The sequence below is a fragment of the Erythrolamprus reginae genome, chromosome 2 (assembly GCF_031021105.1).
Source record: "Erythrolamprus reginae isolate rEryReg1 chromosome 2, rEryReg1.hap1, whole genome shotgun sequence".
NCBI lineage: Eukaryota > Metazoa > Chordata > Lepidosauria > Squamata > Dipsadidae > Erythrolamprus > Erythrolamprus reginae.
Window position 1 is genome coordinate 296,816,785 of NC_091951.1, and position 13,139 is coordinate 296,829,923.

Sequence of the window (13,139 nt, forward strand, 5' to 3'; positions counted from 1 at the left end):
TTGTTTTATGTGTTTCTTAAAACGGAAGAAATAGATTGGTTTATCTAATAATATATACATATAATCACCTAAATTGATTCATGTCATCGGCACATCTCCTCCAGCAGTAATCATTCTGACAATGACTCCATAAGAACAAGAAAAAAAGATGTGATGCAATTAAACTTCAATTGTATCTTCCTTTTAATGTTATTTCACTGTTTTATCTTTTTTGCTTTATCTAGAAAGCCACTTTTTCTCTAAGCAATCTTCATTTTCTTTTCATTCTGCTTTAATATCAAAGCTTTATTTATTTTAAGAGTCCCTTTTGTTTTCTACATGCACTTTATTTATAAAATATACTTGCTACATGTGCCCTAATAGCAGCTACTTTGTGCTATAGCATGCTTGTTTTTCTGGGATTGTAGGCTGACATTTAAATCCCAGTAGATATGATAAAAATATGAAAGGGAGAATGAAGGAAATAGAAATTCAACAAAATTTTAATTTTCTTCACTGTAGCAAGTTATGGATATATATTCTCTCTAATAAAGCTTTATTAGAGAGAATATACATCCATGATAAAAGTATTTGTGTTCCATGTATTAGAAGATGTAAGACTGATGGACTTGCCTTGGTCCAGTGCTAGACCAAGGCAAGTCCATCAGTCTTACATCTTCTAATACATGGAACACAAATATTTTTATCACGGTTTTATGTTGCAGGTTTACAACAGCAAAAAAAAGAATTTCTTGTTTCGCTTTGCAACACTACAGTGAAAAAAGAACAGATTTTTGAAGGAAGTGAGTAGTACTATAGAAGGGAGAAAATGCATAGAGAATATAATTCAGTTAAATATGTTCATATGTTGCTCAAGACCACAGGAACATATATAATTTTAGCTGTTGCACAATATATCTTATGGTAAACGCATCATATTTGTGTGTCTTAGTAATGAAAAAAGAAATTCTGACCTTCATATTTTAATCCAGTGCTTTTAAGTGGAAAGGAAGCCTATTTTAAAAGAGTTTATAATTTCAATTGAATTCTTATGGCTCAGGCAATCTATATTGATGGATGTTTATCTCTTTGCATTGCATTGCTTGGGCAAAAATATCAGTTGAGTCACTTCCCATTGTAGCATCTTAGATCTGAAGCATCCACATAGTATTAACTTATGTGCATTTTTGTTATATTATCATCCACATGTGCTGAGGTACGATGGCATAGAGTGGGTGGTCAATTCTCACAAACTGCTGTACATTTCAGCTATATCCCCTGTTCGTGCCAGAGGTATTGTTTAAGGCTGATGTCATAGCTAATCTCCTTTCCAACTATGTTATGGGAAAGGATACCTTGTGAAACTCAACCATTGACTGAATAAACTGGTTCACTAGTGAAGACTTCTGTCAGGCAAGCTACTAAATAAACCCATTATGATTGTTGCCGTCATCCCCTGTGTGCAAGACAGTTCCATGATTGTCACATGGCAATGCAAGGATTTAATAGTCTTGCTGTCATTTTCCTAGCTCCCTGAAAACCGAAACCAGGCTGAAAAGAACAGCATTGGATTGGAATTGTTTGCTGTCACTAGAGAATCAAAGGAATATCTAGAGGGCTAAATTAATGGTGTCAAAACAAGTATCCAATATGTTAAATGCAAATACATTGCCTATCAAAATTGCCAGTGTCTCCATCTTAAATATTTCCTATTGAACTCTGAAGACACAGATAGGACAGGCTAAAAAAGTCAGCACTTTCCTCTAAGCATTCCTATGTACCACAAATCGGTTAGCGACCTACATTTCACTCTGTGAATCCCTGGAGATCTAACCCAAATGGATTTTCCCTCAAGTCTGGAAATGTTTTCATCTTTCTAATCATACCAATATGCTAAGTTAAGTAGAATGTAGTTTTCTTGTCTGCCCTATCTATATTTCCTGGTGAAGTACATGGGAAAATTCAAATTGGTGGATAAACCCACTTAGGTTTATCATTAGGTCTCTTTGAATCAAGCCTGAAATATCGACATCATCAATGGATTTGTAGCCGATCAATAAGCTTAGAAGTGTGTTGACTTTTGAACTTGCCCTATCTATGTTTCTTGGTAAAATACATGGTAAAATTGCAATGGGGAGGGCAAATCTACATAAGGTTACCGCTAGGTCTCGAGTTCACACTGAGATATAGCTTTCACTATGGTTTGCAGGGTGCTGACCTTTGAATCCTATGCTGTTTCCTGATAAAATGCATTTGAAAATCCCATTGGGGGGACAAACCCACTTAAGTTTAGGGTTAAGTCTACAAGAATTTGGAGAGCAAAGTGGACATAACCGATGGCATTCTAGTGCATTGTTATGCTTAGGAAAGTTCCTATCTTTTGAGCCCACTCTACATGGCTAGATGAATGTTAGATATCCTGGTTACATGGTATAAAACTTTAGAAAATACCATTGGATAGCAAATCAACTTAGTGCACAGTAAATTTGGATAGTGAAATGGACATCACCAACAGATTCATGTGCATCAAAGTCATGAATTTTGTAAGTCATTTGTCTCCAGATGTCCAAGAATCTCAACACTTAGCATGTCTTTGTTCACTTGTGTGATGACCAACTTTGGATGGTCAACGAATTGCCGTAAGTCAAGGACTACATTTATCACCCAAGAATCTGCTACTAGGATCAAAGAAATACTAAAATGTCTAGATTTTAATAATATGAACGGTTCTTGGATGTTCTGGTTTTTTTTAATGTTTTTTGATGGTCTTTGACTGTAATAAAAGTCTATTTAAATTTAAGTCGAATGAATGAATGTGCATTGGTATGTTAGGAGTTTGCTGATTTTTTGAGCCTTCCTAATCTATATCTCCAAGTAAATTACATGGGAAAAGCCCATTGAGGAGCAAATCTACTTAGGGTTAGTTAGGCCTCCCTGAATTTAGAGTGTGAAATGGATCCTAGCACCTTGGTATGCTGAGTCTTCTAGCCTCCCAGTAAAATACATGGGGAAATCCCAATAGATGGGGGGCAAACCTATTGAGAGCAGGAGTGAGGTGTCAATGAATTTGGAAATTAAAATGGGCATTGCCAATAGATTCATAATGTATCATTATGCTTAGGATGGCTCTGACCTTTTGAGCTCTCCCTATCTAGTGGGTTTTCCATTGGATGGCAAATCCATTTAGAGTTAATGTTAGTCTCCATGAATGTAGAGATTGAAATGGATTAGTCTTCAGTCTCAGTTTGTGAAAAGGATGGACATACTACCTATTGTGGTTAGCTCTGGCCCAGCTCCTGCCCCAAGGAACGTGGAGATGGATGTGGGGGAGACATCCACATGCTGCAGGCCTATTTTGCTCTCAGTAGAATCTGCTGACAAAGTCTCCTCTGACCAACGAAGTGTGAGTGACAGGGAAGAGGGGAGTTTGGCAGACAGCCCAGGAGGAGATTAGTCATCAGTATCATCCCTGGATTCTGAACAAGAATGAATGACACATGCGTAGAGTGATGCATAAGAGACAACAACTGAAGGATTATTCAAGAGAAAATGAGGCCACCTGTGGTTGGGTGGGGCTGCTGTAATTAGTGCTACAGATAAAAGTGCAGCCTGGTGTTTTAGCCTCATTGCAGTTTATCTGATTCATTGTTTCGTCAAGATCGTGGTTTTTGCTGTTCAGGATTGTGTGTGTGGACTCTCTGGACTTTAGAATTGGACTCAATTTCCCAGTTATTGGGTGAGCAATTGGACTGCATTTAACCTGTGCCTTGTGTGTACCAGAAAATCCCTTTGACATTTAAAAAGGGAGCTGTTTCTGTTTTTCTGTTTATAAAAACTTTTGGGGTTTCCTTTCATCGTGTGGTGTGTGTCTTCCTGGACTAATTACCCTGTAATTACGGCCGGTTGAGACACACCGGCAGAACACTCCCTCAGAAAATAAGTTCACATCACCTATTTGTAATACTGTACATTAATTATAGCTTGAGAAATTCTTTGGTATTTCAGGCATATTTTTATACCACATGATTTCTTTTGAGTTCATAACTTGATGAATCCTTGGAAACTGACAAAAATAGAAATTTGCCCTGTTTTCTTTTGGAACTCCCAAGATCTCCTCAAAATGCTCTTCCTCATACATTTGCCAGAGAAACTTCCCCCACAGATATAGCAGAGTGTTTATTATTTGGCACATACTAGGTTGGTTGAGGTGTCAGTCTTATTGATGTAGCATTTGCAGAAATAGATGAGAATCCTTGTTACCTTCCTCATATTAGTAATATTTTTTCTTTTGGATTCTCAGAAAAGATGTCTGTTGGATAGGATTTCTAGTTAGCTCCTTGGATAGGGAAATGGGCTGTTCCATATTAATGTCCTGGGGAGAGGCAATATGCGGCATCTCTTCAGATTTGTGTGAGACTTATTTGTTATATTTATTTATTTAGCGATTTCAGTTTGATGCTGTTCAACCCCAAATGACTCTGAGCACTTCACAAAACACCAAATAATGTAAGAAACAACCAGCACCATCAGTATACAGTATCGATAATACCAAACCCCAAATCAACACATACGCCTAACTAGGAGGTAGAAGTTTCATGCAGATGTTGAATAGGAAGGGAGTCTAGCCCAGTGGTGACAAACCTATGGCATGGGTGCCACAGGTGGCACGCGGAGCCACATCTGCTGGCACGCAAACCACTGCCCTGCTTAGCTCCAACATGCATGTGTGTGCTGACCAGCTGAATTTGGCTCACATAGAGGCCCTGGGAGGGCATTTTTTGTTTCCAGAAGAGCCTCCAGGAGCATGGGGGAGGGAATTTTTACCCTCTCCAGGCTCTAGGGAAGCCTTTGGAGGACGAAACACGAGCCTACTGGGCTCACCAGAAGTTGGGAAAGCAGCCTGTTCCTGGCCTTCAGAGGGCCTCCGGAGGCAGGGGAAGCTGTTTTCACTTTTCCCAGGCACTGGATTATGGGTATGGGCACTCACGCATGCACGATAGTGTACGCCCATGCTCTTTCAGCACCCAATGAAGAAAGGGTTCACCATCACTGGTCTAGCCCTATGTAGTACCCAAGAACTATAGAGTGACCTCTTCCTGCTCCAAACAGCTCTGATGAAAGGGAGAGAGGTTCCATAACACTTGTCTCTGTTGCTTATTTTTTCAATGAAGACTTGGTCCAGAGATGAATCAGTTCTGCTCACTTTGTGTTATGGTCAAGTCTAAATATGCTCAAAAATAGTGAGAAGGACCAAATGATGGCAATTCAACAACTGGTGATTTGTTTCTGGGAGGCAACCAAGGTATTGACTTATCAACCAAGTCCATGGTTTCTACTATGAACCTAGTAATTACTCTTACACAAGGTTTTCCACCCAAAGCTCAGGAATGCTGGCATCTAAAGAAAGAGCATTAAAACAGAAGCACAGGACTCCTCGGCCATGGCAAGAAACAGCTGGACACGCCAAGCTGTTTAATAGTAACCTTCAAAAGGTTTCCATAGCTGTCAGAACCTTTAGATTTTCTTGATTTGACTCACTCTCTCTTCCTTGAAATACATGAATCTATTCTTGACTGCAAACTGCCACTGCATCTCATAATGTCAGATACAAAAAATCTGGTGTGTGGGGCAGGGGGAAATCCATTCAGCATTGTACATTCTGGTCATTGGTGAGAGCAGTCTCCATGCAGAAACTCTATCACACTGTTTGTCACTGTGTACATTGGTATGTTGCTTTGCTAAAACCAGTGCTCTACCATGGCTTCTATGAATTCAAGAGATTTTCCTAGCTCCTATGTTGATTCAGGTGGGACGAGGAAGGTTTTATACGCTGTTTCCTGTGTTGCCTTCTAGAGCAGGGCTGTCAATTTCGCGGCACGCAGCCCAGATGCATCACGAGCTGGCCATGTCCATGCCCAGTTTAGCAAAGGGGGAGAGTCCCAATATGCCACGTGACAATTCCGTGAAACACATGTTTGACATTCCTGTTCCAGAGAATTTATTGATTAGCCCATCTAGGTGCCACTAAGTCCCCTATTGATCTCCTTGGTTATATAATGCAGTGGTACCTCTACTTATGAACTTAATTTGTTTTGTGACCAGGTTCTTAAGTAGAAAAGTTTATAAAAAGCAGCAATTTTTCCCACAGGAATCAATGTAAAAGCAAATAATGTGTGCGATTGTGGAAACCACAGGGAGGGTGGAGGCCCCGTTTCCTCTCAGGAGATTCCTAGAGAGGCCCCACGGAGGGTTCTCCCCACCTTTTCCGGTTTTGTTTCCTCCCAGGAGATTCCTAGAGAGGTCCCACAGAGGCTTCTCCCCACCTTTTCCAGCCCTGTTTCCTCCCAGGAGATTCCTGGAGAGGCCCCACGGAGGCTTCTTCCTGCCTTTTCCGGTTACAGTTTCGGAGGCTCGGGTTTGTAAGTGAAAAATGGTTCTTGAGAAGAGGCAAAAAAATCTTGAACACCCGTTTCTTGTCTAGAAAAGTTTGTAAGTAGAGGCGTTCTTAGGTAGTGGTACCACTGAATTTAGAGGCAAAACAAGGTAAAAAAAGTGATAATACACTCTCACTCAATGGTCCAGTCTTCTTGCATCTGCCAGTCTTTTGCAGTCTTAATCCCTCCTTCCCTTTCTTCCTCCCTCTTTCCCTTCTTTCATTTTCAATTATAAAGACTGGTGCATAAACTATGCTGCTGTTCCTGAGAAGTCAAAAGGAAAGCCTCAATCCCCTTACAACAAGGCATTATTTTTTTAAAAAATCAATAATCTCACAGATTTATATAAGGAATTTTAATGCAGGAATGGGGGGGGGGGTACAGCACCATATCTTGGAAACAGTGATAGAAAGCTTCAGCCCTCTTAACATTACATTCATTAAGGTGGAGACTCTGGAAGTTATGAATCTCTTTTCCCTATTTTTTTCCATCTTGGAGTGAGCTACCACTAGATCAGGAGTCTCCAACCTTGGCAACTTTTAAGACTTGTGGACTTAAACTCTCAGAGCTTTGCTGGCTGAGGAATTCTGGGAGTTGAAATCCACAAGTCTTAAAGTTGCCAGGATTAGAGATCTCTGATCTAGATGAGCCACTAAGTACGTTTCCTGTTAATTATGTCTACATATCCCCTTATTTCTTTTGCAATATCCTCACAATGTTATCACTAGTAGTTTTCTCACAAGAGACAGAAAATACATTATTTTTGACTTGGTCAATAATTAAGACAATCCTGCCAGCTCCATCAATCTAATGACTAAGAATTTGATGGCAAGCCGCTTCTACACTTTTGGCCACTTTTTGCTGAATCATAAAAATATGTTTGGAAACTAGTATGAGGCCCCATCTTCATCCCAATCTGGAAAATCCTTCTCTAGTTATTGAACAAAACTTCCATAACCAGATCTAGAACATTGATGTAGCTGGACTAAAGAATGCAAAGAATGTCATTGATATTATAATTATGAAAAAAGTGATTTCCTTGTTTTACAAGACATATGCAATCAGAACATGGCATGTGAGAAATAAGAAAAACAATATATATTTATTGGAATTAATGAGTAACCAGTAAATATCAATGTTATATCAACGCATGCATCTACTAGACGCAATGAAAAAAATATGGCATGGAATTTTATAGTAAATTGCAAGAAGTACTAGATGCAATATCAAGAAATGACATGCTACTGCTAACAAGTCCTTGGAATGCTGAGAGAAATGGTGGAATCAGGAATTATATAAAATAAGGATTAGATAAATTTAATAATGCAGAACTAGATCAATTCTAAGAATATTACTCTAGCTCCTTAAAACAACATGAACAGAATCTTTATAAACAGAATCTATATCAACAGCTCCATAAAGCAACATGAACAGAATCTTTATTTACTGTCACGAGATGGACAGTAAATGAAATGAATGAAACTGGCATATAATGGGAAATAAAAATATTTAAACTTTTAAAAAAATCAGTCAGCCAAGACACTTTTAATGAGGATAATGGGAATATGAACAGATCATAATGTATGTGTGAAAACTAACAAAATTAAAGTACAGAGTGTTAAAGAAATATGAAGCCTTTCAAAATTAGTAGTTGCCATGGGATGGTCCAATTTTGGGTAAAAAAAACCTCATCAGATCAAAATACTGAATGAACGAAATGAAAGACCTAGAGCAGGGCTGTCAAACTCACGGCCCATGGGCTGGATGCGTCACACACTGGCCATAACCACAGCTGGTTTAGCCAAGGGGAAAAAAGTCACAATACATCACGTAATACTGCAGGTTTGAAACTCCTGACCTAAAGGGAATTTAAACCTAAAGAGGCCACAGCACTACAAGATATGGAAGAGGGACTCTATACAGTTAAATATGAAAGAGAAAAAGGAATAAGGGCCAAGACAGATAAACCCCACTTGTAGAAGATCAAGAGTGAACAATCTCCCCTAAGATTCATGGGTAGAAATTATGAGGATGAAGAAAGAAGACAATTATTCAGAAAAAGAGGAAAAAATTCATCTTTTTAGAAGAGAAGAAGAGGAGGGAGAATTTTTGAAAAAAAATTGATGAGACTGACCAAAGAGATCTGAAAAGAAAAAGCTGGAGAGGAATTTGGGGAGTCCTTTTAGAAAGGAACACAAATTCCTCCAGTCACTCCCCCCCTCTTTCCTTACCATCTATTCAAAATGAGGGAAAGTATTTAAGCATCCAAGATTCCTAAATAACCAAGAAGAGGATAATGAATCCTTATTTACAATGTTTGAATATGTTGCAGTGAGTTACAAGTGGCCAAATTAGGAATAGGTAGTCCAATATGCCATTGGAAAGACTTTAAGAGCATATACTGTATAGAACTTTTTGCTCAAGAGGTTTTGATCTCAATAAAATTAAAGAAGGTGTATTGTATAGATACAGGGTTACCAAATGAAGTCTCGACAGTATTTCTATGATCTACAAGGAGTTAGAGAATTTGGGGCATATTTAGCAAATTTAGGCAGAAATACACAGTGATAACTTTGACAGTTACCCTCTGCCATGCATTGTATATAGATGAATTAACAGACCAACTGGACATTGCTAGACATCTCTCAAAATTTGACCTGATGAAGAGTTATTGACAGTTTCCATTAGGAATCTATAAAAATGGTTCTTGCCATCCCTCGAGGTCTTTATCAAATTACAAACGACTTACAAATGCACGGGTTACCCACAACCCTCCAAAGTTAATGAACAAAATACTTACCGAATGAGGTAGTTAGTGTGAAGTGTATTTAATGACATAGTCATATCTAGCAAAATCTGGGAGAAACTTAAATTAGTTTTAAAAAGTCATAACATGTTTAAAGAAGATATAAGTATCAATTGGGGTTTACATAGGTTTGTATTCAGGATACACACAGTAGGAAATGAGAAAGTAAAACAAAATATATAAAATTAGCAACCAGAGAAAAAGATTGACCTCATTTTTAAGTTGGGTAGGCTATTATTCTCATTTCATAATGGCTCAAGCTTTTATAGATCTTATATGGAAGACAAATCCCAATAAAATGCATTGTACTCATAAATGTGAACAAGATTTTAAGAATTTAAAAGTAGCTTATGCAGCAAGCCTTCTCTATGCAGAATCAGCTTTGATAGACCCTTTACAGTGTTCATTGATGCAAACAGAATAAGACTAGAAGCAGCCCTGGTACAGAACTATATAATGAAGATCACCCCTTCATAGACTTGGTTGAGAAACTGGCACCAGAACAACAAATATATAGCACCATCGGGGAGGGGGGGGGAGGCCTTGGCACTATGATGACACTAGGAAGAGGAGCTTAAAAGTCTTTCTATGGGGATGAAATTTTCAAATAATCACTGACCAGCCTACAACCATACAGGTTTACCATTCAGTATCAAGCTAAAAAAAGCAACATCCGAGCAGATTACATATTATGCAATGGAGTGAGAACCCTAAGTTTCTTGTCAACAAGCTAACAAAGATAACAGGCTGAAAGGTAAAGAGGCCCTCAGTTAAAGGGAGAACGAATTTGGCAGGAAAAAAAAATTAAAGCTGCAGGCCTGAGTTTTTCTTTTTTATGGATTGTGTCTGTGGGGGAGTAAGGACCTGTATTGCATGGAGATAAAAGAGGAACACTGAAGGCACATGTGTGGCTGTCAGTGGAAGAAAGAAAGGCAAACCTTGTTAAGAGTGTTAAAGCAGCCAGCTATCTGTTGAGGAGGTGAGACTAAAACAATTGGAGCAAGCAAAGAGACCCAATCAATACCTCCTACAGTTGAGAAAGCCTTTCAGAGATGAAGACCAGCTATAGCCAGTCACCAACAAGCAATTGTTTTCTGTGTCTTATAAACAGATAGAACCAAAGAAACAATTCAGTAAAACAGAACAATTACAAAACTACTTCAAATTTTAATGGCACCTGACAAGGTGCAGGAGCTGGGGTTGAAGGATAATATAGGGCTAAGGGTAAAAGACACAAAGCCCTAAGTAAAAAGAGCAGAATCCTCGTTCTTAAATGTGAGGGTTAAATTTTTAAAAAACTGCACCAATAATATTTTGTTGTTGGAAAAAGTGGACAGTTAACATAGGGAAAAGAGAAAACTTGTTAGTTTAATTAAATATTGTTCCTTTTCACCTAGAGCTACATCATTATCACTTATGTTATTTGGCGCATAAGTAGATTTGTTGTACTGTATATACTATTAGATTTAATACATTATAAGTGTATATTTTGTTTAATAAAATATTTAATGAAAATAAATGAAAGCGTTCATTTTTTTGATCCGTGGTTTGCACCATAACTCAATTGGAACTGTCTCACAAGTAGGTATGCCAGCAAGAGGAGATCCAGAAACCAACTGAGCAGCCAGAATGTAAAAATACAACCAACCAACCAACAAATACTTAACTCATGTAGAAGAAAAGCCGAGGAGCAATGGGCAGAAATAAGAGATAGTAAGAAATCCAAAGCAGGAAAAGCAAAATCAGCATTTCAACTACTTTGCAGAACAAGCAAATGATGGTAAAAAATAAATAAATAGGGAATTAAGATCTTGGTCAGCAAGAAGGATATATAATAACCATGGGATAACAAAGTTACAAGGACAAGGGACAATTGAAAAATGAGAATACCATTCAGAAATGACAACAAATAGAGATAAAAGAAAAGTAAGAGTTCTTTTTCATAAGATCAAAGAAATTGTAAGAAATTTTTCAACGAAGGTAGTCACAGAAGATAGAAAATGGAGAGAAGAGGGCTTAAAAGGAAGATGGAAAAACTACTGAAACTCTTTAGGGCAGGAATATAGAATGACAGAATCACTTGGAGTGGGAATGTATTCAAGAATTCTTCTTGAAATTGAAGTATGCAGGTCAGAAAAAAGATAATGTGCTAAGAGTCTGAGTCAGAAAATGTGGAACAAGACTATGGATTAGAGCCTTATATACTGTATCAGTTAAAGAATAAAGCTGCACAGGGAGACAGATGCCAAATTACTAAGGCAGGTTTGCCGAAAGGAAGAGGGACGGGAAAAAACAGCTAATATAAAAGAGCAAAAAATACAAGAAATTTATCCTTGCTTTATTGAGTAGAGAAAAGCCTTTCACTATGTAAATCATATGGAATGTAGAAGGTGTTAAGGCTAATGGTATGCCAGAATACCTGATTGCTTTTCTAAGAAACTTAGTATGATCAAGACGCTTCTTTAAATTTGGTGAAACAGAGCGGTTTGGAATAGGAAAATGAGCAACAAAGGGATATATATTCTCCCTTGCATTTAATTTATACAACCAATGTGTTTTAAGAACTGTAGATTCCAGGATTTTAAGGTTGAAATCAGCATTGGAAATTAAAATACTAATGCTTTGAGAAATTCTTATGACACCGTTTTATCAACGAAATAATTATAATTATTGTGCATATTAAAATGGAAAATGAAAAATCAAGATGAATATTAAATATTAAGGCAACAAAAATAATATCTACCTGCATGACAATCAAGAAGTGAAGGCTGGATGTTTTTGTTTTCTTGAAGTAAACATTACCCTAGATTAGTGTTTCTTAAAGGATGATCCTAGGACCCTTAGGTGTACCTCAAGACCTTGCAAAATGTTTATCTGGCTATGTTGAAAAATATTAAAATCCCATCAAACAATCTTGAGAAGTGGTTGTGATAACAAATGTTCAATTTTAATTTTTATTAGCAATAGCATTTAGCATAGCATTTTAGACTTATATACCACTTCACAGTGCTTTACAGCCCTCTCTAAGTGGTTTACAAAGAGTAAGCATATTGCCCCCAACAATCTGGATCCTCAGCCAAGTCAACCTTGAACCTACTGAGATTCAATCCGCCAAATTGCTGTCAGCTGGTGATCAGCAGAAGTAGCTTGCAATAATTCACTCTAACCACTGCACCACTGAGGCTCTTTATTATCTTAAATAATGATAAACATAGCCCTTACAAACAAAAACTCTTTTGGATCCTCCAAAAACTTTTAAAAGTGGGAAGGAGTTCTTTGAGGGGGAAATACTTTAAGAAACACCGCTCTAGATAAAAATGAACAATGTGCTGGAAAAGTAAAAAGGAGGACTATTTTAGGAACAAAGAAGTTATAGGAAGAAATGAAAAATTAAACAGAATAGTTTAAATACTGGTCTTTTCAGTAGCATTGTACAACTGAACCTTGAGAAAAATTGATGCACAATCCTTTGAGTTTAAAAATTTGGGAATGTTACTAAAACATCAACCATTCCTGTTAAAAATGAAGGCTGAATGTTCCCTTAAGATAACGAAAAAGAAACAAAAATTCACATGTTGTATTCTGAGCATGTGATACAAGAAGAAGGGAAAATGTTAGGAAAAACATGATACTTGATCAGGATGAAGGAAATAAAGTTGATTAGATGGGCTCAAGAAGACTGAGTTTTTACTAAAAAGTGAACTGGAGTTGGACTTGTCTCAGTAGCACCTAACTTAGATTCCTTAGTACTAAAATGCTGGCATTTTATAGACAATTTTAAATGTGATTATTTAGTGATCACAATTGGAACTGGCAATTCAGGTGCTAAATGAAAGTAAGATGAATTTATCATTTTACTTCAGCTTTCTTCTATTTTACAGATCTGCGAAGAACATAAATGCAAGAACTGGTCATAAAAT